Source organism: Ovis canadensis, chromosome 9, assembly GCF_042477335.2.
Source record: "Ovis canadensis isolate MfBH-ARS-UI-01 breed Bighorn chromosome 9, ARS-UI_OviCan_v2, whole genome shotgun sequence".
NCBI lineage: Eukaryota > Metazoa > Chordata > Mammalia > Artiodactyla > Bovidae > Ovis > Ovis canadensis.
The window spans coordinates 47,550,902-47,578,510 of NC_091253.1; positions in this window are offsets into that span (position 1 = coordinate 47,550,902).

Genomic DNA, 27,609 nt, shown 5'->3' on the forward strand with positions numbered 1-27,609 from the left:
AGTCAAAAGTTGGACATTGTTTATCTGAGACATGAAATGGGCTGAACCATTAAGTGACACTACATTCACAAAAGGGACAATGGCATCACACTGAGGCTTTTCCTTAGCTGTGACATTTCTTTAGGTTCTTTTTTGGCATAAAAAATTTGGGACTTTTGTGAAAAAGTAGAAACTCCTCACAATGAAAATCTCATTTTGAGGTGAAGATTAGAGGTCTTTACTCTCAAAGCTGCACACAGGGTCTTTAAAGAGCTCAATGTTCAAACTTTTCCATCCAAATTTAAGAGGAAAATGTACAGGCAGTGGCACAAAGGTCAAGGTGCTCTGAAGGTGAATTGACAGAGGACCATTGAAACTTGTCTTCTCTGAGCTCCTGACAGGCACAGCAGAGGAGGGCTCTTCTTGAGAAAGAATCCTGAAGGCTGAAGGAATGAATGGTGATGATGTGAACACAGGAATGAAATCTAGAATCAGGTTGGCCAGGAAGATGGTATAGAAAACCAGAATGAGCTGTGTGGCCAACCCACTGATACTGGCAAAGACTGAGGGCAGGAGGAGAAGGGAGGGGGCAACAGAGGATGAGATGGTTGGATGGCATCACTGACTCAATGGACATGCGTCTGAGCAAACTCCGGGTGACAGGGAAGGACAGGGAAGCCTGGTGTGCTGCGGTCCATGGGGTCACAAAGAGTCAGACACAACTTAGCAACTGAACAACAATAATAAAATGTCAATTTTCGGGGTTTCCCCTGTGGCTCAGCTGGTAAAGGATCTGCCTGCGATGTGGGAGACCTGGGTTTGATCCCTGGGTTAGGAAGATCCCCTGGAGAAGGGAAAGGCTACCCACTCCAGTATTCTGGCCTGGAGAATTCCATGGACTTGTATAGTCCATGGGGTAACAAAGAGTCAGACACAACTGAGCAACTTTCATTCTTTGTTTTTTGGCTTCCCTGGTGGCTCAGATGGTAAAGCTTCTGCCTGCGATACCTGGGTTCAATCCCTGGGTTGGGAAGATCCCCTGGAGAAGGAAATGGCAGAAGCCTGGTGTGCTGCGGTCCATGGGGTCACAAAGAGCCGGACACAACTTAGTGACTGAAGAACAACAATAAAATGTCAATTTTCTAAGTCCAAATTCTAGGGAACCAGAAAAGACCCTGATGCTAGGAAAGACTGTAGGCAAAAGGAGAAGGAGATGACAGAGGATGAGATGGTTGGATGGCATCGCTGACTCAGTGGACATGAACCTGAGCAAGCTCTGGGAGATAGTGAAGGACAGAGGAGCCTGGTGTTACTGCAGTCCATGGGGTCACAAAGAGTTTGACACAACTGAGCAACTGAAAAACAACCACAACAAAGAGACCAAACACACACAGTGGAACCCTGGAAAAGAAAAAAAAGAGAAATACTTAAGAACAAGTTTTTCAACTTGTACTGTACAGTGTTTCCCTAAGAAAATGGGAAATTGTGACTTTGATTCAGTCCATACCCCCTGCCCCAAAATGTTACATGACTGTGTAGTGTCTTTTTTTCTTTTTAATTTTACTCAGTAAGTGCAACCTTAAATGAAAGATTAGACTTAACAAAATAGATAGGTTGGTTTTAGCTCTGACATGTAATGAGCTGAGAAATTTGTCACTCCTGCTCCAAATATAAAGAATGCCGGAAAAGGAATGTCTTTACTGGGACTCATCAGAGAACTGGAGTTGCAGAGCAAACTCCACCCTGAAATCTGGAAAAACAGGAGGATCCAGGGAGTCACACTTGCCCTGAGCAGAAGCTGCTGGAGCCACACGCCAGTAGGAACAGTTAAATGGCAGCTGGGGTAAGTTACTGGAGGCATAGTATGGGCAAGTATGAGCCTGAGCCACTGTGTGTGTGCATGTGTGGGTAAGCTACTGGAGGCATAGGATGGGCAAGTATGAGCCTGAGCCACTGTGTGTGTGTGTGTGTGTGTGTGCCTGTCACTCAGTCGTGTCTGACTCTGTGACCCCATGGACTGTAGCCCACCAGGCTCCTCTGTCCATGGGATTCTCCAGGCAAGAATACTGAAGTGGGTTTCCATTTCCTTCCCGAGAGGATCTTCCTGACTCAGAGGTCAAACTTGCATCTCCTGCTCGGCAGGCGGATGGGGCAGGGAGTTTAATCCAGGAATGTCAACAGGATCTCCAGGTAAAGATCCAGGAATGATGCAGATGGAGGAAAGGAATCACCACTGTGAAATGTCAGGGGCTCCTCGAGAAAAGGCCCCTCTCCAGGGAAAGGTCATCACCAGAGCCCTATCTTAATGGATGCTGAGAGGGAGTCACCCAACTCCAGCCCCCTCCGGTCTTCCTGTTTCACCCAAGGGGAATTTGTTTTTAACTTTAGAAACACTTGTGAAAGTATTAACCCACAGATGCAAGCCCACAAAAATCTAAAGTTCAATTATAAGATTACAGAACATTGCCCCTCCTCCATAGGATCTTCCCAACGCAGGGACTCAACCAGCATCGTCTGACTCTCCGGAATTTATAGGCATTATTCTTTACTATTGAGCCACCTGAGAAGCCTCAAGGAAGGGGACTTAGGGAAGCCCAAAGAGTACCTGGCACCTATGGCTACAACAACATTAAACATAACCCAACTCCTGGCTAGTTTAACATAAAACCTCACATTAAATTTCTATTTACCTCAGTTCCCATGACCTGACACAGCACATCTAGATTTCAACAACAACAAAAAAAATCATAAGACATGCTAAAGTTCCAGAAGGAGTACAGTCTGAAGGCACAAAGTAAACATAAAACCAGACTCAGATATGACATAAAGTCTGGCATTATCATGCTGCTGCTGCTGCTGCTAAGTCGCTTCAGTCATGTCTGACTCTGTGCGACCCCAGAGACGGCAGCCCACCAGGCTCCACCATCCGTGGGATTCTCCAGGCAAGAACACTGGAGTGGGTTGCCATAGAGGGAATTTAAAATAACCATGATCAACATGAGGAGGGCTCTTATGAAAGAAGTAGGCAACATGCAAGATAACACAGTTATGTAAGCAGAAAAGCTAGAACTCTAAGAAAGTATCAAGGAAATGCTTAATTAATGAAATGCTTAATGAATGAATTTAATTAATTAATTAATGAAAATTGCCTTAGATGGGCTCATTGGTAGACTATATGCCACCCAAGAAAGAACCAGTGAGCATGAAGATAGGTCAATAGAAATTTCCTAAACTGAAATGAAAATTTTAAAAGAATGAGTAAAACAGAGCAGGACATCTAATTACTGGAAGACTTTTACCGTGTAACTTACATGCAATGGAAATACCAACATAGAAAAAAGAGCAAATGCAGCAAAAAATATTTTAACAAATAATGGCCAAGAATTTTACAAAATTAAAGATAGAAAACAAGTCAAAACTTCAGCAAGCTCAGAGAACACCCAAGAAAATAAATACAAAAAAGGAATACCCTGGCTGCTGCTGCTGCTAAGTCGCTTCAGTCATGTCTGACTGTGCGAGCTCATAGATGGCAGCCCAGCAGGCTCCGCCATCCCTGGGATTCTCCAGGCAAGAACACTGGAGTGGGTTGCCATTTCCTTCTCCAATGCATGAAAGTGAAAAGTGAAAGTGAAGTCGCTCAATCATGTCCGACTCTTCGCAGCCCCATGGACTGCAGCCTACCAGGCTCCTCCGTCCATGGAATTTTCCAGGCAAGAGTACTGGAGTGGGGTGCCATTGCCTTCTCCTTGGAAGATCAAATTTAAACTGTAGAAAACCAAAAATAAAGAAAAAGACCTGAAAGAAGCGAGGGAAAATAAAACACTTTACCTACAGAGAAACAAAGATGGGGATGACAGCAGTCTTCTCATCAGAATCAATAATCACTTTAAACATGAATGGTCTAAATACACCAACTAGGGACTTCTCTGGTGGTCTGGGGGTTAAGAATCTACCTTCCAAGGCGAGAGACACAGGTTTGATCCCTAGTGAGGGAACTAAGATCCCATGTGCTGCAGGGCAACTAAGCCTGCATGTGCTGCAACTAGAGAAGCTCATGCGCCAAACAAAGACCCAGAGCAATCAGAAATTTTTTGATTTAAAAAATAAATACACAAAACACAGAGATTATCAGGGTGGATTAGAAAACAAGACCCCAAGGGACATTCATGTGGAAACTATGAACCTACAAAACTATACATTTCTAAAAATAACTTTTAAGTACTTATATATAAGTAATATCTTTTAAGCAAGTTTTATTCTCTTTTTTTTAAGCAGTAAAAAAAGTAATCTTATTTCTAGTGTGTCTCCATTTACACTGTCTGACATCCTTTTCAGACCATTTTAGTACTAGGTACAAATCTAAATTTTGTCTCTGGTATTTATTAATTGTCGTTCTTTGAAATATAAATTAGATCAATTTATTTAACTCTGTCATCTTTCACAACAACATAGCTCAAGAATGCCACTGAACTTTAAAAAAGAAAAAGATAATGTGAAAAGTAAAATTCTTATTTAATTGGATAAACATAGACATGAATACATGTATTAATATACTCGAACACGACTAAGCCACTGAACTGAGATGAACTGAATTCTCCACTATCCTTCAGTTCAGTTCAGTCACTCAGTCGTATCCAACTCTTTGCGACCCCATGAATCTAACACGCCAGGCCTCCCTGTCCATCACCATCTCCTGGAGTTCACTCAGACTCACATCCATCGAGTCCGTGATGCCATCCAGCCATCTCATCCTCGGTCGTCCCCTTCTCCTCCTGCTCCCAATCCCTCCCAGCATCAGAGTCTTTTCCAATGAGTCAACTCTTCGCATGAGGTGGCCAAAGTACTGGAGCTTCAGCTTCAGCATCATTCCCTCCAAAGAAATCCCAGGGCTGATCTCCTTTAGGAAGGACTCGTTGGATCTCCTTGCAGTCCAAGGGACTCTCAAGAGTCTTCTCCAACACCACAGTTCAAAAGCATCAATTCTTTGGCACCCAGCTTTCTTCACAGTCCAACTCTCACATCCATACATGACCACTGGAAAAACCATAGCCTTGACTAGATGGACCTTTGTTGACAAAGTAATGTCTCTGCTTTTCAATATGCTATCTCGGTTGGTCATAACTTTTCTTCCAAGGAGTAAGTGTCTTTTAATTTCATGGCTGCAGTCACCATCTGCAGTGATTTTGGAGCCCAGAAAAATAAAGTCTGACACTGTTTCCACTGTTTCCCCATCTATTTCCCATGAAGTGATGGGACCAGATGCCATGATCTTCGTTTTCTGAATGTTGAGCTTTAAGCCAACTTTTTCACTCTCCTCTTTCACTTGCATCAAGAGACTCTTTAGTTCTTCACTTTCTGCCATAAGGGTGGTGTCATCTGCATATCTGAGGTTATTGATATTTCTCCCATCAATCTTGATTCCAGCTTGTGCTTCTTCCAGTGTTTCTCATGACGTACTCTGCATAGAAGTTAAATAAACAGGGTGACAATATACAGCCTTGATGTACTCCTTGATGTATTTGGAACCAGTCTGTTGTTCCATGTCCAGTTCTAACTGTTGCTTCTTGACCTGCATACAGGTTTCTCAAGAGGCAGGTCAGGTGGTCTGGTATTTCCATCTCTTTCAGAATTTTCCACAGTTTATTGTGATCCACACAGTCAAAGGCTTTGGCATAGCCAATAAAGCAGAAATAGATGTTTGTCTGGAACTCTCTTGCTTTTTCATGATCCAGCGGATGTTGGCAATTTGATCTCTGCTTCCTCTGCCTTTTCTAAAACCAGCTTGAACATCTGGAAGTTCACTGTTCATGTATTGCTGAAGTCTGGCTTGGAGAATTTTGAGTATTACTTTACTAGCATGTGAGAAGAGTGCAATTGTGCGGTAGTTTGAGCATTCTTTGGCATCACCTTTCTTTGGGATTGGAATGAAAACTGACTTTTCCAGTCCTGTGGCCACTGCTGAGTTTTCCAAGTTTGCTGGCATGTTGAGTGCAGCACTTTCACAGCATCATTTTTTAGGATTTGAAATAGCTCAACTGGAATTCCATCACCTCCACTAGCTTTGTTCATAGTGATGCTTCCTAAGGCCCACTTGACTTCACATTCCAGGATGTCTGGCTCTAGATGAGTGATCACACCATCATGATTATCTGGGTCATGAAGATCTTTTTTGTACAATTCTATGTATTCTTGCCATCTCTTCTTAATATCTTCTGCTTCTGTTAGGTCCATACCATTTCTGTCCTTTATCGAGCCCATCTTTGCATGAAATGTTCCCTTGGTATCTCTAATTTTCTTGAAGAGATCTCTAGTCTTTCCCATTCTGTTTTTTTCCTCTATTTCTTTGCATTGATTGCTGAGGAAGGCTTTCTTATCTCTTCTTGCTATTCTTTGGAACTCTGCATTCAGATGCTTGTATCTTTCATTTTCTCCGTTGCTTTTACTTCTCTTCTTTTCACAGTTATTTGTAAGGCCTCCTCAGACAGCCATTTTGCTTTTTTTGCATTTCTTTTCCACAGGGATGGTCTTGATCCCTGTCTCCTCTACAATGTCACGAACCTCCATCCATAGTTCATCAGGCACTCTATCTATCAGATCTAGTCCCTTAAATCTATTTCTCACTTCCACTGTATAATCGTAAGGGATTTGATTTAGGTCATACCTAAATGGTCTAGTGGTTTTCCCTACTTTCTTCAATTTAAGTGTGAATTTGGCAATAAGGAGTTCATGATCTGAGCCACAGTCAGCTCCTGGTCTTGTTTTTGTTGACTGTATAGAGCTTGTCCATCTTTGGCTGCAAAGAATATAATCAATCTGATTTTGGTGTTGACCATCTGGTGATGTCCATGTGTAGAGTCTTCTCTTGTTTTGTTGGAAGAGGGTGTTTGCTATGACCAGTGCATTTTCTTGGCAAAACTCTATTAGTCTTTGCCCTGCTTCATTCCATATTCCAAGGCCAAATTTGCCTGTTACTCCACTTTCCTTAGAAGGATTCTTAAAATCCCTTTTATGTTAGCTCTTTTATTCATCATTTCGTGTGTGTGGTTTTTTGTGTTTTGTTTTTTTTTTCTTTGCCTGCCTGTCTCTCTGACCAAGATGATTTCAAATTTAATCATTCTCACAATAATGTACTTCAAAATGGTTTTCACGTAAAAAGTAAAAGCAGCTGCAACTGATGTGCAAATGTTAAATCCCTCAGGTTCTGAAACTCAGATTGCATCTCAAGAGTGAGTGTTTGCTAATTTGCTGAGTGTCTTTTTGAAGGGTCAGTGTGTCTCTCTATCACGCTTCTCCTCTCTTCTCAGATTGCTACCTACCAACCTGAAATTGTCTGCCTGTGATCAAGCAGACTAGAGTCAACTTCAGGTTTCTTAAGCAAAAGAGCATTAATAACCTCAAAATTATTATCCAACCAGTCAATTCTAAAGAAAATCAGTCCTGAATATTCATTGGAAGGACTGATGCTGAAGCTGAAACTCCAATGCTTTAGCCATCTGTTGTGAGAAACTGACTCATTGGAAAAGGCCTTGATGCTGGGAAAGAGTGACGGCAGGAGGAGAAGGGGATGACAGAACATGAGATGACTGGATGGCATCACTGACTCCATGGATATGAGTCTGAGCAAGCTCCAGGAGTTGGTGAGGGACAGGGAAGCCTGGCATGCTACAGTTCATGGGGTCACAAAGAGTAGGACATGACTGAGTGACTGAACTGAACTGAACCTCAAAACATAGCACATGAAACAGTCCCTTGGTGCCCTGAGACCTTCCCTAAGCACTTTTTAATTTTCTCTGCTGCTGCTGCTGCTGTTGCTAAGTCGCTTCAGTCGTGTCCAACTCTGTGCGACCCCATAGACGGCAGCCCACCAGGCTCCCCCGTCCCTGAGATTCTCCAGGCAAGAACACTGGAGTGGGTTGCCATTTCCTTCTCCAATGCATGAAAGTGAAAAGTGGAAGGGAAGTCGCTCAGTTGTGTCCGACGCTCAGCGACCCCATGGACTGCAGCCTTCCAGGCTCCTCCATCCATGGGATTTTCCAGGCAAGAGTACTGGAGTGGGGTGCCATTGCCTTCTCCGTAATTTTCTCTAGTTCCACAGAATAAGAAGTCACCCTGTCTCTCTAGGGTTCCAGTTCCTTGGCTGTGTAAAACAGTCTATGATTCAGGGACAGTGAATAGAATTCAACACTCTGTATTGCCTAGAGTCCTTAAAAACCAGAAGTTCATTTCATTTTTGCATGTTTCTTAATTGAAAGACAATTCAAAGGGGGAAAAAGTGTTGGGAGGGGCTTGGCTTGCCAATGGGTGAGCTGCACCTTTGCTTTCATGGCATAGCAAGAGAATCCTGGAAGCCTTACTTGGTTCTGCCATTTTGCTATCGAAAAATAAATCCCATTCTATTCAGTTTGCAAAATAACCAAACAAATTTGCTATCGAAAAATAAATCCCATTCTATTCAGTTTGCAAAATAACCAAACAAAGTCATTCATTTCTTAATTTTTTTCAGTTTCATGGCAATAGAAATAAGTTATCCAGATTTTCTTTCACTGAAGTTCGGGGTTTTCCTTTCTTTCCCAATGTTTTCCATGGACTGCCTCCCCCCACATCACGCTGGCCCCTTCTTTGGGAGTTAAGCACAAAGCGATAGAGACATACTGGACATATTGATCACCAAGTAAAATGGTTTCCCTGGCAACCATAACTCAATGAAGCCCATAGAATTGCCTTCCTTTTGCACATGAATTTTTTTTCTAATAATTTCAAATACCACAGATGGCAGAAACTGACACAAAAGTACCTGTTCAAACTGTATTGTTGCAAAAATAAAGCTGATTTGGGAAGAGATACTTTGCTGTGTTCTGTGGTTAGCTAATGTATTTCTAATTTTAGTATAATTCCTCCATAATTATGAAATGAATTCATTCCTTTGTGTGTTGCAGTATGTGAATGGATTAGTTTCATTACTGCCACAATAAATCACCACAAACTTAGTGCTTAGACTAACAAGCATTTATTATCTTAGAGTTGAACAGGTTAGAAGTCTGACACATGTCTTAGTGGGCTAAAATAAGGTGCCAGCAGGACCCCACACCTCCCTGGAGGCTCCAAGGGAGACAGCATTGTCTTGCCTTTTTCGATTTCTAAAAGATACTTGCATTCCTTGGCTCAGCTCCCACCCCCCCCCCCACCTCCCTTTTTAAGCCAGAAACATCACATCTCTCTGGTCCTTCCTCCATCACTTCACAGTCAGTAGAGATTCCTGCTTTTAAAGACTCTTCTGATTATACCGGGGCCACCTGGACAATCTAGAATAATCTCCCCATCTCAAGGACACACTCTTAACCACAATTGCAAAGTTCCCTTGGCCATATTCACCTGTCCTGAGGATTAGGTCATGGCGTTATTTAAAGGACCACTATACTGCCTGCCACAATGAGTCTCTTGTCTGGCACACTGACCAAAAATAATCCAAGACGCTTCTCAAAATATTGATAACCAGTAAAGCATGCCCTTTGAACTGCTTCTTTTAAGTACTGGTGATTATTTCACATTGATTTAAAGCAGAGGTCAGCAAACTTTTTCTGTAAGGAGCAGATCCTATATATATTTGGCTTTGCCAACCATGCATTCTTTGTTACAACTACTCAATTCTGCCATCGTAGTGTGAAAGCAACTATTGACAATACATGGATGAATGACCTTGGCTGTGTTCCAATAACAATTCCTATACAAAAGCAGGCATTGGGCCAGATTTCGTCTGTGGACCATAGTTTGCTGATTCGTAAACCAGAGTTGTGAAATCTCTAATCTGATGACTAAAATTTGACCATGTTTTCAAAACTGAGATCTCTTTTTTTGGATATATAACTCTTCACTTGGACTCTTTAGCAATATAAGGAAGAATATAAGCATCTTCATTATTGTAAAATGTTGGTTGAGTACTAGTGACAGGAATAAGACCACAAAGAAGTAGAAGACCAAGAGAGCCTTCAATGGGCTTGTAATTGGATAGGTGACACATATTCATTAAAGGGTAATAACATCATTTTATCTATATATTTCATTGAATACATTATTTAACCTCCAGAAATACCATCTTTAAAAGTTATATAATGGGAGTTCCCCTCTGGGGAGTTCCACTTCTGGTAATGGCAAAGGACTTTTTATTGAACTAACCCATCTGCAGACAACAATGATAAACTTGGGACAAAATATTTTAAAAAATAAGTATATGTAGGCAGTAGGGACTGACCAAAAGCACACAGAACCTGGAGAGGAGTCGTCCTTGGAAGAAAATAATTTCTCTGGATAAAACTTTGTGCTTGTATGACTTTTTGTTGAAGGGCACACCCCAGTCTATGTGGCAAGAGGTGGACGAACTAGAACAGAAACCTGGTCTCACTAGCTTAACAAGTCAGAAGATGGATTCGGGAGATGCTAGGGAGCAGAGAAAATAAGTAAGAAATTCCAGAAATTAGGATCACAGAAGAGGAATCCTCAAAACCACATATGATTCTGTCTAAACCTTTGGCTGAACCCTGAACTTTGTATGCACTGGAGCAACACCAAGATTTCCTGTGAAAAGCAACAGCTGGAAGGTTTCGAGAACTGAGCATTTTCAGCTGCTATTCAAGCCAGGGGAGCTGGAGATTGAGATTTGCTTCCAATATTTTTAATACCGTTAAGTTGCGGCTACAACAAAAATCTACACTTACAAGAGAAGAAACAAAGTACCCTGAATCACTATTTTCACAAATCAGTGTTATCATTCAAAATGTCCAGTGCTCTATAAAGCATGGGAAGAAACAGGAAAATGTGAACAATTGCTAAAAGAAAGGTAGTGGTAGAAACAGATTTTAAGATAACACAGATGTTGCAATTAGAAGGCAAAGACCGTGTTGTTGCTTAGTTGCTAGGTGGTGTCCGACTCACTTTCAACCCCATGGACTGTAGCCCATCAGGCTCCTCTGTCCATAGGATTTCCCAGGCAAGAATACTGGAGTGGATTGCCATTTCCTTCTCCAGGGGGTCTTCCCGACCCAGGGATGGAACACACCTCTCCTGCACTGTGAGCAGATTCTTTACTGCTAAGCCACCAGGGAAGCCCAGCAAGGACTTTAGATGTGGTCTAATAAATATATCAATGACTTAAAGAAGAACATGATCATCATAAATTAACAGGAGGAAAAGACCAACAGAGTAATGGAAACTATAAAAAGAGGACCAAATGGAAACTTTAGCAGAGAAAAAATAAGATGTATATAATTAAAAATATTTATTGTGTAGGCTTATCAGCTTACTGGAGATAGCCAAAGAATGTTAGTGAACTTGAAGATAAGTGTGAAGAAAAGGAGATAAACAATTGAAGAGAGTGTGAACACCCTTAGTGGTAGGTACAACAGCAAATGATTAACATAAGTAAATTGGAGGAACAGAAGGAGAGGAATAACATGGGACACAGCAAAGTTGATGAAATAATGACGAGCAGGTTTTCACATGTAGTGAAAAGAAGATATAGACCTCAAGAAGCTCTGCAAACCTCAGAGAGAAAGAGGGAAGGAAGGAAGAAAGACAGAAGGAAGAGAAAAAAAAAGGAGAAAAAGAAAGAGAAAGAAAGGAGGGGGAGGAAGGAGGTAGTAAATACATAACACGTTAGTTAAATTGCCAAACACTGAAGAGTAAACAGAAAATTTGGAAAGCAGTCAGAGAAAATTGTCATGTTATATATAAGGAAGCAATGACATAAATAATGGCTGGCTTCTCATCAGAAACAATAATGGTTGGACTACTATGTCTGGCAAAAATATAAAAAGTGACTTTGGAAGAAAATCATCTTTAGATAGTTTCACCAGGAAACCTGCAGTATAAGAAATACTAATAGAAACACTTTACTTGGAAGGTAAAAATGACACCAGATTAAAAATTTGGTTTCTACAGGAAGAAACAGAGTGTCTCAAGTGGGTACATATATAAGACTCCTTTTTGCTCTTTTTTATCTATCTCTCCATGTAATTTTTGCTTTTCTTAACTTATTTAAAAGCCATGACTGAGCACAGCACATGGCAGTGATATATGATTGATAAATAGCCTAAAGGAATAGATCCATTCTTATATGATCAGCTGATTATTTTAGCCAAGAGATCAAATTAATATGGTGGGAAAATTAAAGTCTTTTCAACAAATTATGGTTTTAAAAACTGGTTGAGGGTAATTCAGCTGTGTCACAGAGATAAAAGTAACCTAAAAGTTTTAAGAAACATCTAGAAGGCCTTATAAATAGCTGAGAAAAGAGGAGAAGCAAAAGGCAAAAGAGAAAAGAAAGATATAACCATCTGAATGTAGAGTTCCAAAGAATAGCACGGAGAGATAAGAAAACCTTTCTAAGTGAACAATGCAAAGAAACAGAGGAAAACAATAGACTGGGAAAGACTAGAGATCTCTTCAAGAAAATTAGAGATACCAAAGGAACATTTCATGCAAAGATGGGCACAACTGGGGACAGAAATGGTATGGACCTAACAGAAGCAGAAGATATTAAGAAGAGGTGGCAAGAATACACAGAAGAATTGTACAAAAAAGATCTTAATGACCCAGATAACCACAGTGGTGTGATCACTCATCTAGAGCTAGACATCCTGGAATGTGAAGTCAAGCGGGCCTGAGAAAGCATCACTACAAACAAAGCTAGTGGAGGTGATGGAATTCCAGTTGAGCTATTTCAAATCCTAAAAAATGATGCTGTGAAAGTGCTGCACTCAATATGCCAGCAAATTTGGAAAACTCAGCAGTGGCCACAGGACTGGAAAAGGTCAGTTTTCATTCCAATCCCAAAGAAAGGCAATGCCAAAGAATGCTCAAACTACTGCATGATTGCACTCATTTCACACGCTAGCAAAGTAATGCTCAAAATTCTCCAAGCTAAGCTTCAACTTTACGTGAACCAAGAGCTTCCAGATGTTAAAGTTGTATTTAGAAAAGGGAGAGGAAACAGAGATCAAATTGCCAACATCCACTGGACCATAACAAAAAGCAAGAGAATCCAGAAAACATCTACTTCTGCTTCATTGACTACTCTAAAGCCTTTGACTGTGTGGATCACAACAAACTGTGGAAAATTCTTTAAGCGATGGGAATACCAGACCACCTTACCTGCCTCCTGAGAAACCTGTATGCAGGTCAAGGAGCAACAGTTAGAACTGGACATGGAACAACAGACTGGTTCCAAACTGGGAAAGGAGTAGGTCAAGGCTATATATTATCACCCTGCTTATTTAACTTACATGCAGAGTACTTCATGTGAAATGCCAGGCTGGAAGAAGCACAAGCTGGAATCAAGACTACCAGGAAAGAGATCAATAACCTCAGATATGCAGATGACACGACCCTAACGGCCGAAAATGCAGAGGAACTAAAAAGCCTCCAGATGAAAGTAAAAGAGGAGAGTGAAAAAGCTGGTTTAAAGCTCAGCATTCAAAAAACGAAGATTATGGCATCCAGTCCCATCAGTTCAGTTCAGTTCAGTCACTCAGTTGTGTCTGACTCTTTGCGACCCTCTGAATTGCAGCACGCCAGGCCTCTCTGTCCATCACCAACTCCCGGAGTTCACCCAAACTCATGCCCATCGAGTCGGTGACGCCATCCAGCCATCTCATCCTCGGTCGTCCCCTTCTCCTCCTGCCCCTAATCCCTCCCAGTATCAGAGTCTTTTCCAATGAGTCAACTCTTCGCATGAGGTGGCCAAAGTACTGGAGCTTCAGCTTTAGCATCATTCCTTCCAAAGAACACCCAGGACTGATCTCCTTTAGGATGGACTGGTTGGATCTCTTTGCAGTCCAAGGGACTCTCAAGAGTCTTCTCCAACACCACACTTCAAAAGCATCAAATCTTTGGCGCTCAGCTTTCTTCACAGTCCAACTCTCACATTCATACATGACCACTGGAAAAACCGTAGCCTTGACTAGATGGACCTTTGCTGGCAAAGTAATGTCTCTGCTTTTCAATATGCTATCTAGGTTGGTCATAACTTTTCTTCCAAGGAGTAAGCGTCTTTTAATTTCATGGCTGCAGTCACCATCTGCAGTGATTTTGGAGCCCCAAAAAATAAAGTCTGACACTGTTTCCACTGTTTCCCATCTATTTCCCATGAAGTGATGGGACCAGATGCCATGATCTTCGTTTTCTGAATGTTGAGCTTTAAGGCAACTTTTTCACTCTCCTCTTTCACTTGCATCAAGAGGCTTTTTAGCTCCTCTTCACTTTCTGCCATAAGGGTGGTGTCATCTGCATATCTGAGGTGATTGATATTTCTCCCAGCAATCTTGATTCCAGCTTGTGCTTCTTTCAGCCCCGTGTTTCTCATGATGTACTCTGCATAGAAGTTAAATAAGCAGGGTGACAATATACAGCCTTGATGTACTCCTTTTCCTATTTGGAACCAGTCTGTTGTTCCATGTCCAGTTCTAACTGTTGCTTCCTGACCTGCATACAGATTTCTCAAGAGGCAGGTCAGGTGGTCTGGTATTCCCGTCTCTTTCAGAATTTTCCACAGTTTATTGTGATCCACACAGTCAAAGGCTTTGGCATAGTCAATAAAGCAGAAATAGATGTTTTTTTGGAAATCTCTTGCCTTTGTGATGATCCAGCAGATGTTGGCAATGTGATCTCTGGTTCCTCTGTCTTTTTTAAAACCAGTTTGAACATCTGGAAGTTCATGGTTCACGTATTGCTGAAGCCTGGCTTGGAGAATTTTTACCATTACTTTACTAGCCTGTGAGAAGAGTGCAATTGTGTGGTAGTTTGAGCATTCTTTGGCATTACCTTTCTTTGGGATTGGAATGAAAACTGACTTTTCCAGTCCTGTGGCCATTGCTGAGTTTTCCATATTTGCTGGCATACTGAGCACAGCACCTTCACAGCATCATCTTTCAGGATTTGAAATAGCTCAACTGGAATTCCATCACCTCCACTAGCTTTGTTCATAGTGATGCTTTCTAAGGCCCACTTGACTTCACATTCCAGGATGTCTAGCTCTAGATGAGTGATCACACCATCATGATTATCTGGGTCATGAAGATCTTTTTTGTACAATTCTTCTGTGTATTCTTGCCACCTCTTCTTAATATCTTCTGCTTCTGTTAGGTCCATACCATTTCTGTCTTTTATCAAGCCCTTCTTTGCATGCATGAACTATTCCCTTGGTATCTCTAATTTTCTTGAAGAGATCTCTAGTATTTCCCATTCTGTTGTTTTCCTCTATTTCTTTGCATTGATCACTGAGAAAGTCTTTCTTATCTCTCCTTGCTATTCTTTGTACCTCTACATTCAGATGCTTATATCTTTCCTTTTCTCCATTGCTTTTCACTTTTCTTCTTTTCAGAGCTATTTGTAAGGCCTCCCTAGACAGCCATTTTGCTTTTCTGAATTTCTTTTCCATCGGGATGGTCTTGATCTCTGTCTCCTGTACAATGTCATGAACCTCCGTCCATAGTTCATCAGGCACTCTATCTATCAGATCTAGTCCCTTAAATCTATTTCTCACTTCCACTGTATAATCATAAGGGATTTGATTTAAGTCATACCTGAATGGCCTAGCGGTTTTCCCTACTTTCTTTAATTTAAGTGTGAATTTGGCAATAAGGAGTTCATGATCTGAGCCACAGTCAGCTCCCAGTCTTGTTTTTGCTGACTGTATAGAGCTTCTCCATCTTTGACTGCAAAGAATATAATCAGTCTGATTTTGGTGTTGACCATCTGGTGATGTCCATGTGTAGAGTCTTCTTTGTGTTGTTGGAAGAGGATGTTTGCTATGACTAGTGCGTTCTCTTGGCAAAACTCTATTAGGGTTTGCCCTGCTTCATTCTGTACTCTAAGGCCAAATTTGCCTGTTACCCCAGGTGTTTCTTGACTTCCTACTTCTGCATTCCAGTCCCCTATAATGAAAAGGACATCTTTTTTGAGTGTTAGTTCTAAAAGGTCTTGTACGTCTTCATAGAACCGTTCAACTTCAGCTTCTTCAGCGTTACCGGTTGGGGCATAGACTTGGATTACCGTGATATTGAATGGTTTGCCTTGGAAATAAACAGAGATCATTCTGTCGTTTTTGAGGTTGCATCTGATCCTATCACTGCATGGCAAATAGATCAGGAAACAATGGAAACAGTGATAGATTAATATTCTTGGGTTTCAAAATAATTGCAGATGGTGACTGCAGTCATGAAATTAAAAGAAGCTTCCTCCTGGAAAGAAAAGCTATCACCATCCTTGACAGCATATTAAAAAGCAGAGACATTACTTTGCAACCAAGGTCTGTATAGTCAAGTTGTCTTGTAAGGATATGAGTTTTTCCAGTTGTCATGTAAGGATATGAGAGAGTTGGACCATAAAGAAGGCTGAGCACTGAAAAATTGATGCTTTTGAACTGTGGTGTTGGAGAAGACTCTTGAGAGTCCCTTGGACAGCAAGAAGATCAAATCAGTCGATTCTAAAGGAAATAAATCCTGAATATTCATTGGAAGGTCCAATGCTGAAGCTGAAACTCCAAAACTTTGGCCACCGAATGCATAGAGATGACTCATTAGAAAAGACCCTGATGCTCAGAAAGACTGAAGGCAGGAGTAGAAGGGGACAACAGAGAGTGAGATGGTTGGATGGCATCACCAATTCAACGGACATGAGTTTGAGCAAGCTCTGGGAGATAGTGAAGGACAGGGAAGCCTGGCATGTGGCAGTCCATGGGGTCACAAAGAGTCGGACACAACTGAGTGACTGAACAACAACAAGAAAGAAGGAAACAGAGAAGTATATCTCCGCACTTATGGTAGGAGAAAATTCCTTATGATCCAGAAAGCATTCTACACAGAAGGAAATATTGATACAGTATATTTCATCAAAATTTAAGATTCTACTGATCAAAAGACACTGTCAAGAATATGAATGGACAGGTCACACCAGAATAAACATTGCTTTATAAGTTTTGATGTAATAATAGGGGCTTCCTTGGTGACTCAGATAGTAAACAATTTGCCTGCAATGCAGGAGACCTGGGTTCAGTCCCTGGGTTGGGAAGATCCCCTGGAGAAGGGAATGGCAACCCACCCCAGTATTCTTGCCTGGAGAATCCCATGGACAGAGGAGCACACTCAATAGACTACAGTATCGTGTAAATTTTTATCTGTGCTAGCTAGGAAACCAAAGCAGTCATGTGACTTGCTTTAATTTGACATTCATTTTATTGTGGTTGTCTGGAATGGAACCCACAAAATTTCTGAGGTATTCCTCTAGGCCCTTTTGGAGAAAGGTTTGGCAGCTTATTTAATTTTAATTAAATGTTTTACCTTGCCTGTTTTACCTTGCCTTTACCAGGTGTCACCAGTGTAAGAGATCAGGGTTTGATCCCTGGGCTGGGTAGATCCCCTGGAGAAGAAAATGGCAACGCACTCCAGTACTCTTGCCTGGAAAATCCCATGGACAGGGGAGCCTGGGGGAGGGGCTACAGTGCACCGAGTGGCAAAGAGTGGAACATGACTGAGCATGCATGCACGCCTGGTTACCCACCTTATCCACTAGAAATTTCACTCCCAACGTTACTCTAGGGAATAAAATTTGTATCTCCTCCAAGCATACTCCAAGTCATTTACTTAAAACAGCCTTAGCGTGGAAACATGGCAAACGCTCATCCATAGAAAGGCAGGTAAACAACTTCTGTGCTTTATCATGCGATGAGACACTACATGACAACAACAGCAGCAAAAAGGAATGAAGTACCGACAGAGGAAAACATGGACGCGTCCCACAGATCCCATGTGTGACAGAAGCTAGACACAAAGGCACCTGCCTGGTGGTTCCGTTTACAGAATGTTCCAGAACAGGCAAAACTCATTTGTGTCTAAAAAATGTCAGAAAAACTGTTGCCTTTATAGGGGGGAGGGGAATCATCTGGAGGTGGTGTGACAGAACTCTTTAAGGTGATGGAGCTATTCTATTTCTGGATAAAGTATTAGGCAGGTGTATGTATCAGTTAAATGCATCAAATTGTGCACTTAATACTTGTGCATATCATTATATATAAATTTTATGTTAAAAGAAACCCTGTAAGGAAAAATTAAACTCTAGTTAGTAAGTTTGCTTTCCACACTTGCAAAGCGCTTAGAGAGACAGAACATCACTTCTGTGCTATACCTGACAATATACATTACTGGAATCTAATGAAGGAGAAATAGCCAAACCCGAAATGAAGAAGAGTCTGTAAAATAATGCCTCTTTTCCTTTAAAATGGCAATGTCCAAAAGATTTTTTAAAGGTTGATGGATTGTTGGGGATAAAATAGTCTAAAATTAGCATGACAAAAAAAAGCATTTGTAATCCTGAATTACATGCTACATGAGAAAATAAAATTAGATATAAAGGCCATGATTAGGATAACTGACACTTTTGCCTGTGTGGATCAGATCACAGTCATGTATCAATGTTAAATTCACCTTTTTAAAAAAATTGGACTGTGATTATATAGGAAAATATCCTTGTTTTGGGGAAATATACTTTGAAATATTTAGAAATTAAAAGGACTCAATGTCTTTACATTATCAAAGGCTCAGAAAAACATGCAGATATAAATACATAGTGAGAGAATGATAGGTCAAACGAGACAAATGTAAATGGTTGGTGAATTTGGATAACTGGTTAAGGGAGTTCCAACACTATTCTTGGAATGATAAGTTTAAAATTATCATAAAACAAACCTAAAAGTTACAAAAAGCAAAACAAAACATAAGTAAAGGAAAGCTATGGTGCAAAGGTTGCATTTGTAGGGCTGCTCTGGTGGCTCAGAGGTAAAAAATCCACCTGCCAATGGAAGATCCCTGATCCAGGAGGATCCCGCATGTCATGGAACAACTAAGCCTGTGCACCACAACTGCTGACCCTGTGCTCTAGAGCCCAGAAGCTGCAACCAGCAAAGCTCATGAGCCACAACCACTGAGCCTGAGCGTCTAGGGCGCATGCTCCGCAGCAAGAGAAGCCATGCAATGAAAAGCTCACACACTGCAGCTAGAGAGAAGCCTTGGCTGGCTGGAACGAGAGGAAGGCGTGTGCAGCAACAAAGACCCAGAGCAGCCAAAAACAAATAAATAAAGAGAATGATAAATTTTTTAAAAAACCATTTAAAGGAAGATTGCATTTGTAGTAATAACCACACGGGTATAATGAAAATAGAAAGGTTTGGGCTATATTTCCATGAAAAACAATCAACAAACAGACTAAAGATAAACAGTTACGACAAAGCTGCCTTTTACATTCTGCCTTGTTGTTCCAGGTTAACTAGAACATGAACCAGGAATTTTGTTTCCTGATCTTGAAAAACTTTGTTGTCTGTCTTCTTTCCATGTTCCTGCTTTGCTTTTCACCCTCTCATGTCTGGAATTCTCCAAATCATGGGTTGCACTTGGATCATTTTCCACAAATGGTTTCAGAGTTAAAGAATTATCTCTTTGTATAAACCCCCAACAGAAAGAAATCAAATATTTACTATAGCTAAATAACAGAATATTCCACGTGGGAAAATGCCAACTAGGTCCCATGTTTTCCCGAGTTGCTTTAGATATTGTAGCCTATGTAATTTTAGAAGGAAATCCCATTTCAAATTAGCAAATAAATGATAGAAGGCTTATTTTATTTGTAAGGAGCCACTAAAATTGGACTTGAAAAAAGGGAGGGAAGACATGATTATATTGCTCTTTTGTTTAACTGGAGAGAAAGGGGATGGACCTTAATTTATAATGTGGGTTGAACTTTTCCCATTTGTAAAGAACTTTATTGTGGAAATAAATGGGCTGTATGTGGTTTTTGCTTACTTCTCCCCCTCCAACCCTGAGTTCCCCAATAATTTTTTTTTTCCAAAGCTGCAATTACTGAGATTACAAATAATGTGAAGCCTTACAGCTGGTCCTGGCATGTCTCCAGCACATAATCACCTGTTGTGTGTACTAATTCCTGCCATGATTAAGCCCCTCTATTCACACGAGGCTCTGACAGGTCTATTGTTCCAAATGTCATCAGTAATAGAACAGGCATATAGTTTCCTCGCATGTTTTCTATGTCAGTTCAGTTAAGCTGCTGTTTTGTATATCTGATGAGTGATCACTTTTCCTGGAGCCTAGTATTGTCAATAAAAGACTAATGATATGTGGTACCACAGCTTAGTTAGAGATAAACATGGGTTCAAACAAAGTATTCTAGAAAACATTAGAAAGCAAGTTTCTTGGGTTCCACACTGAAGCAGTAGCCACAGAATGGTCTTAGTTTCTTTTAAGATAAAATGCCAGGACTTAAATATAACAATAATAACAGTTTCCTTTGTTTTGAGAAAATAAGCTTATGGCTAAATCTCTGGAAATTTTCCATTTAAAATATGTGTTTAATATATTTCTCAGTATATATGTTCAATTTGTTTTTAACATATTACTGACAATGAAGGGAATGTTTTTGAAAGCATTTTATTATTTCTCAAAAACTCAACTCTAAATAATAATTAAATGTGGCAAATATTATGAAACAGATAACAGAGCTACAAAGCTCACTTCAACTAAAAGAAAAATCCATTCTATAGGTGATCGTGAAAAGTGGAAAATTACCAGTGCTTATTCTGTTGTTTAAACTGAAATTTGTGTGTGATTCTGAAAAGCTCCATTGAGAAAAATTGGCACAGCGGTAAAGTGACCCAAATGGTGATGCCAAGAAGAATAAGGAGGCTTTGTGTTAATGCGTAAGTTCCATCTCCTGATGATATCTTATTCAAATTCATGCAGGCTTTGCTAATATCTTTCACCTGCTACCAATCGCATTTGTGGTTGCAACTAGATTCCTCCGGTCGTTAATCAAACATTAGCCTCACTCTGCTTCTATAGGTCAGCAGTCACATCTGTACTGTTCTGTAGTCTGACATTCGCCTGAAGTAGGGTCCAAGACCACAGGAGGTTACTCTGATTGTGCAGAGATATATCTGCAAAGAATGCCTTTCCCAGATCCATCTGAGCCGCTAGCTGCAAAGATAGAGAGATGGGTGGGTAGGCACATACATAGATAATAGATGGTAGACAGACAGATGGTAGACAGACATAGATAGATAGATAGATGATAGGTAGATAGATGATGGAGAGATGATAAACAGATAGATAGAACATAGAACATAGATAGAGCTTCCCTGGTGGCTCAGACGGTAAAGAATCTGTCTGCCACGCAAGAGACCCAGGTTCAATCCTTGGGTTGGGAAGATGCCCTGGAGAAGAGAATGACTACCCACTCCAGTATTCTTGCCTGGAGAATTCAGGAGCAGCCTGGCAGGCTACAGTCCACGGAATTGCAAAGAGTTGGACACAACTGAGTGACTAGCACTTTCACTTTTTTTAGATACATAGATGATAGATAGATAATAGATAGATGATTGATGATAGATAAAGATAATAGATGATAGATAGAGAAATCAGAACTCCCAGCTCCAACATTTCCAGCCTCCAACCACACGCACAGGACTTCTGATCCTTGCCTCAAGACCTTCACTGCTTGTCATGTTTTATCACCAAGTCCCCTGGACTGCAAGGAGATCCAACCAGTCCATCCTAAAGGAGATCAGTCCTGGGTGTTCATTGGAAGGACTGATGCTGAAGCTGAAACTCCAGTACTTTGGCCACCTCATGCAAAGAGTTGACTCACTGGAAAAGACCTTGATGCTGGGAGGGATTGGGGGCAGGAGGAGAAGGGGATGACAGAGGATGAGATGGCTGGATGGCATCACCGACTCGATGGAAATGAGTTTGAGTAAGCCCTGGGAGTTGGTGATGGACAAGGGGGCCTGGTGTGCTGCGATTCATGGGGTCTCAAGGAGTCGGACATGACTGAGCGACTGAACTGAACTGAACTGTACTGATCACCAAGTCCCAACCCTTCCCTTACATATAGTGAAGACTGAAGACTTTATCCCTAATGGATCAAAGAACTTGAAAGGTAGTCAAAAGTTATCAACCCAGTTAACAGCAAGTTAAAAAAAAATACACATTAAAAAATACTGATGTGGTGTCCCTAGGTCAACCTCCTACTGATCTAGAGGAAGAGAAGGTTTGAGTTGGAAGGCCTCTGGCAATCTTCCAAGACACTCTGAAAAGAACGAATACTTTGGGAACAAGATTTTAAGAGTGGGAGATTCTAAACACAGTTTCCGAATTCCATCCTTCGATCAGCACAATACAAAGCTGTCTGACGTGGTGTGTTTTCATTCCAAAAAGCATGTAAATTAATGAATGCATAGGGTATGAGACTTTGTCCTGGGCAAGTTATTGCCTTCCTCTCCTCCTCCTGAATGAAATCCCAGTGTGCTGCCAAGGGGCAACCTCTGTGAGGACAGATAAATCTCATTAACTGTAGAAAACAGTCAAACATGTAGACAGCAACCTAAATTGGTACTTAGGCTCTGCCATGTTGCTAAAAATAACAACAGTAACAATTGCCCCTGAGACTGCTTGATAAAATGCTTTCAAAAATAATAGTTAGGAATGCTACTGAATCATCAATTATTTTTTAAAGTCACCTGTTAACTGCCATAGCACCTTCTCTGTTGATATAATTTCCTGCAGTTATTCAAGCTGTTACAAATGTAACATAATTTTTACACAATTTGGGTGGGGAAGCATGTTAGTTTTATTTTGTGAATGGAATAATATTTTAAATATGCTGGGAGAGCTTTTTATTTGAAAAACTAGTCCATACCGAGTCCATGTGAAAAGAGGAGCAAGAACTATTCCAAATAAAAATCGCCTACTTTATCTTCTCAATATATTTTAGTATTTTACTTTTTAGAATTTCTTAAAGCATGTGCTAGTGCTTAGTCATTCAGTCATGTCCAATTCCTTGAGACCCAAGGACTGTAGCCCGCCAGGCTCCTCTGTCCATGGGATTCTCCAGGCAAGAATACTGAAGTGGGTGGCCATTGTCTTCTCTAGGAGATCTTCCTGACCCAGAGATTGAACCCGGGTCTCCTGCATTGCAGGCAGATTCTTTACTGTCCACCAGGGAAGCCCTTCTTAAAGCTAGTTACCCTGTAGAAAATAGCATAACCTCACAAGGATGCATATATAGATTGCACACATATATAATACACTTATTAGAGTCTCATAATAAAGTATGCATATCTAGATATATTCCAAATCAGGTCATATTTCCCCACACACAGGAAGTAAATATGCTATGTATACAGATTGGGGAAAGGTGATACAGGTTAAAGCAGTAAAAAAATATCTTTCAGAGCATGGGCCCTGGAGTCAGCTATATTTGATTCCTACCTGTTTCAGGAGCCCTAGGAAAATTGCTTATACATTCTAAGACTCAGTTTCCCCACCTGTAAAATTGTTGTTCAGTTGCTCAGTCATGTCCAACTCTTTTTGATTCCATGGACTGCAGCATGCCAGGCTTCCCTGTCCTTCATTATCTCCCAGAGTTCACTCAAACTCACATCCACTGAGTCAGTGAGGCCATCCAACCATCTCATTCTCTGTTGTCCCCTTTTCCTCCTGCCCTCAATTTTTCCCAGCATCAGGGTCTTTTCCAATAAGTCAGTTCTTCACATCGGGTGGCCAAATTATTGGAGCTTCAACTTCAGCATCAGTCCTTCGAATGAATATTCAGGGTTGATTTCCTTTAGGATTGACTGGTTTGATCTCCTTGCTGTCTAAGGGACTTTCAAGAGTCTTCTCCAGAACCACACTTCAAAAGCGTCAATTTTTCAGTGCTCAGCCTTCTTTATGGTCCAACTTTCACATCCTCACATGACTAGTGGAAAAATCATGAAGTGAAGTGCTAGTCACTTATATCTGACTCTTTGTGACCCTCTGGACTGAAGCTCACCAGGCTTCTCTGTCCATGGAATTCTCCAGGCAAGAATACTGGAGTGGGTTGCCATTCCCTCCTCCAAGGGATCTTCCTGACCCAGGGATCAAACCCAGGTTTCCTGCATTGCAGGCAGATTCTTTACCATCTGACCCAACAGGGAAGCCTACAGCTTTGACTATACAGAACTTTGTTGGCAAAGTATGTCTCTGCTCTTTAATATACTGTGTAGCTTTTCTTCCAAGAAGCCTAGACTGATGGACAGTGAAATCTGTGTGCATGTAACTATAACATATGCATACATAATCATAAAAACACATACATATAGATGTACATATACACTCGTACATATATACATACATTACATACAGGGAAAGAATTGCTTGCACTCAAAGGAGAAGGCTATTATGAGATTATTTTGTGCTTGTGTTATTGCAGTATGTCCTGGGCCACATTTCATCTTAATGGCCAAGCAGCAAAGAGGACTTGGAAGGCACATGCAGATGGTTATTCTGCTCTGTGTCCAGATGGCTTCTCTACAGTCTTAGCAGAGCCAGCTTCTGGATTCACCTTGAGGAGTGTACATGGTCATATTTCTCTCGGCAATGCAATGACCTGAGAGCATGAGGAGACTCTGCAAAACCACCACTCTGATGTAACTAGTGCCTGGTGGGGGATCAGTGGAAAGAAATAGAGGAAAACAATGGACTGGGAAAGACTAGAGATCTCTTCAAGAAATTCAGAGATACCAAGGGAACATTTCATGCAAAGATGAGCACAATAAAGGACAGAAATCATATGGACCTAACAGAAGCAGAAGATATTAAGAAGAGGTGGCAAAAACAAACAGAAAAACTATACAAAAAAGATCCTCATGACCCAGATAACCACAATGGTGTGATCACTCACCTAGAGCCAGACATCCTGGAATGTGAAGTCAAGTGGGCCTTAGGAAGCATCACTACAAACAAAAGTAGTGGAGGTGATGGAATTCCAGTTGAGCTATTTCAACTAAAAGATGATGCTGTGAAAGTGCTGCACTCAATATGCCAGCAAATTTGGAAAACTCAGCAGTGGCCACAGGACTGGGAAAGGTCAGTTTTCATTCCACTCCCAAAGAAAGGCAATGCCAAAGAGTATTCAAACTACCGCACAATTGCACTCGTCTCACAGGCTAGTAAAGTAATGTTCAAAATTCTCCAAGCCAGGCTTCAGCAATACGTGAACAGTGAACTTCCAGATATTCAAGCTGGTTTTAGAAAAGGCAGAGGAACCAGAGATCAAATTGCCAACATCTGCTAGATCATCGAAAAAGCAAGAGAGTTCCAGAAAAACATCTATTTCTGCTTTATTGACTATGCCAAAGCCTTTGACTGTGTGGATCACAATAAACTGTGGGAAATTCTTTAAGAGATGGGAATACCAGACCACCTGATCTGCCTCTTGAGAAACCTATATGCACATCAAGAAGCAACAGTTAGAACTGGACATGGAACAACAGATTGGCTCCAAATAGGAAAAGGAGTACGTCAAAGCTGTATATTGTCACCCTGCTTATTTAACTTCTTTGCAGAGTACATCATGAGAAATGCTGGGCTGGAACAAGCACAAGCTGGAATCAAGATTGCCAGGAGAAATATCAATAACCTCAGATATTCAGATGATACCACCCTTATGGCAGAAAGTGAAGAACTAAAGAGTCTCTTGATGAAAGTGAAAGAGGAGAGTGAAAAAGTTGGCTTAAAGCTCAACATTCAGAAAACAAAGATCATGGCATCCAGCCCCATCACTTCGTGGCAAATAGATGGGGAAATACTGGAAACAGTGGCTGAATTTTACTATTTCCAATTTTTCCTATTTTCTAATATTTTTCCAGATTATTTCCAAAATCACTACAGATGGTGACTGCAGCCATTAAATTAAAAGAAGCTTACTCCTTGGAAGAGAAGTTATGACCAACCTAGACAGCATATTAAAAAGCAGAGACATTACTTTGTCAACAAAGGTCTGTCTAGTCAAGGCTATGGTTTTTCCAGTGGTCATGTATGGATGTGAAATTTGGACTGTGAAGAAAGCTGAGCACCGAAGAATTGATGCTTTTGAACTGTGGTGTTGGAGAAGACTCTTGAGAGTCCCTTGGACTGCAAGGAGATCCAACCAGTCCATCCTAAAGGAGATCAGTCTTGAGTGTTCATTGAAAGGACTGATGTTGAAGCTGAAACTCCAATACTTTGGCCACCTGATGCAAAGAGCTGACTCATTGGAAAAGACCCTGATGCTGGGAAAGATTGACAATGGGAAGAGAAGGGGATGACAGAGGATGAGATGGCTGGATGGCATCACCAACTCAATGGACATGAGTTTGAGTAAACTCCGGGAGTTGGTGATGGACAGGGAGGGCTGGCATGCTGCAATCCATGAGGTGGCAAAGATTCGGACATGACTGAGTGACTGAACTGAATGTCTGGGGAAACTAAAAGCAATTCAAGGATGGGGGATAGATTTGTCCAGTATATTGCCTGTTCTATGAGTCTGAGTAGGCTCTGGGATTTGGTGATGGATAGGGAAGCCTGGCATGCTGCAGTCCATGGGGTCACAAAGATTCGGACATGACTGAGCTACTGAACTGCACTGGTGGGGGACCCTATAGATAGGTGCTGGAATATAGTCATGGTTGCTCTCTGTGTTACAGTTCCATATGTTACAACCCCTTGAGACAGAATTACATTTCTCTTTACACAGGATAATTGTTTCCAAAAAGATTGGAAGGAAAAGGGTGGTCTTTTGCATCATCACCCAGCTATTCATCATTTCTACTGCTCTTCTTTTTCTGCCCTGAGGATCCAACTTTCCATCTGCTATCATTTGCCTTCAGCCTAAAGAATATTCTTTAGCTTTTATCGTAATGCTACATGGTCTTCTGATGACAAATTAGTTTAATTTTCTTTTATTTGAAGATGCCTTTTTTGCTCTCATTTTTGGAAAACACCGTGTATGAGGAATAGAGATGAGGATGATTCCTGAAGCCTTCACTTGCAGGACTTTTTACACTTCTTCATGAGGCAGCATGCTTAATTAAAATGGTATTGTGCTCTGCATATGCTTGTTTTTATATATACAATAAGCAATTTCTCCTCTCTCCTCCCCTCCTTTGAGCGGAAATGCTCACACTCTGACAGACAATATCAAATGTCTTCTCTTCTGAGAAGTCTTCCTTTATTATCTGAAGAAGAGTTTGATGAGTTGCTCACTGTGCTAGCCAGAGAAGTGCTGATACTTAGTCTTTATAGTTATATAATTTATATTAAATCCCAAGAAGAAAAAAGAACAGATCACAAGCTCAGATGGTGAGGATGTCGTCAGTGAGACCATGTCTTATCTGAGCATTTCTTTCTATTTCTGATTCCATTTACCCTCCACTGAGAAATTCAAATAAAAAATATGTTTTTCAAATATCATATATTAATGCATATATATATATGGAATCTAGAAATACGGTACTAATGAACCTATTTGTAGGACAGGAATAGAGACTCAGAAGTAGAGAACAGACTTATGGACACAGCGGGGACAGGAGAGAGTGGGACAAATTGAGAATTGAGAGAGTATCACTGAAATATATACACTGCTGCTGCTGCTAAGTCACTTCAGTCGTGTCTGACTGTGTGCGACCCCATAGATGGCAGCCCACCAGGCTCCCCCATCCCTGGGAGTCTCCAGGCAAGAACTCTGGAGTGGGTTGCCATTGCCTTCTCCAAAATA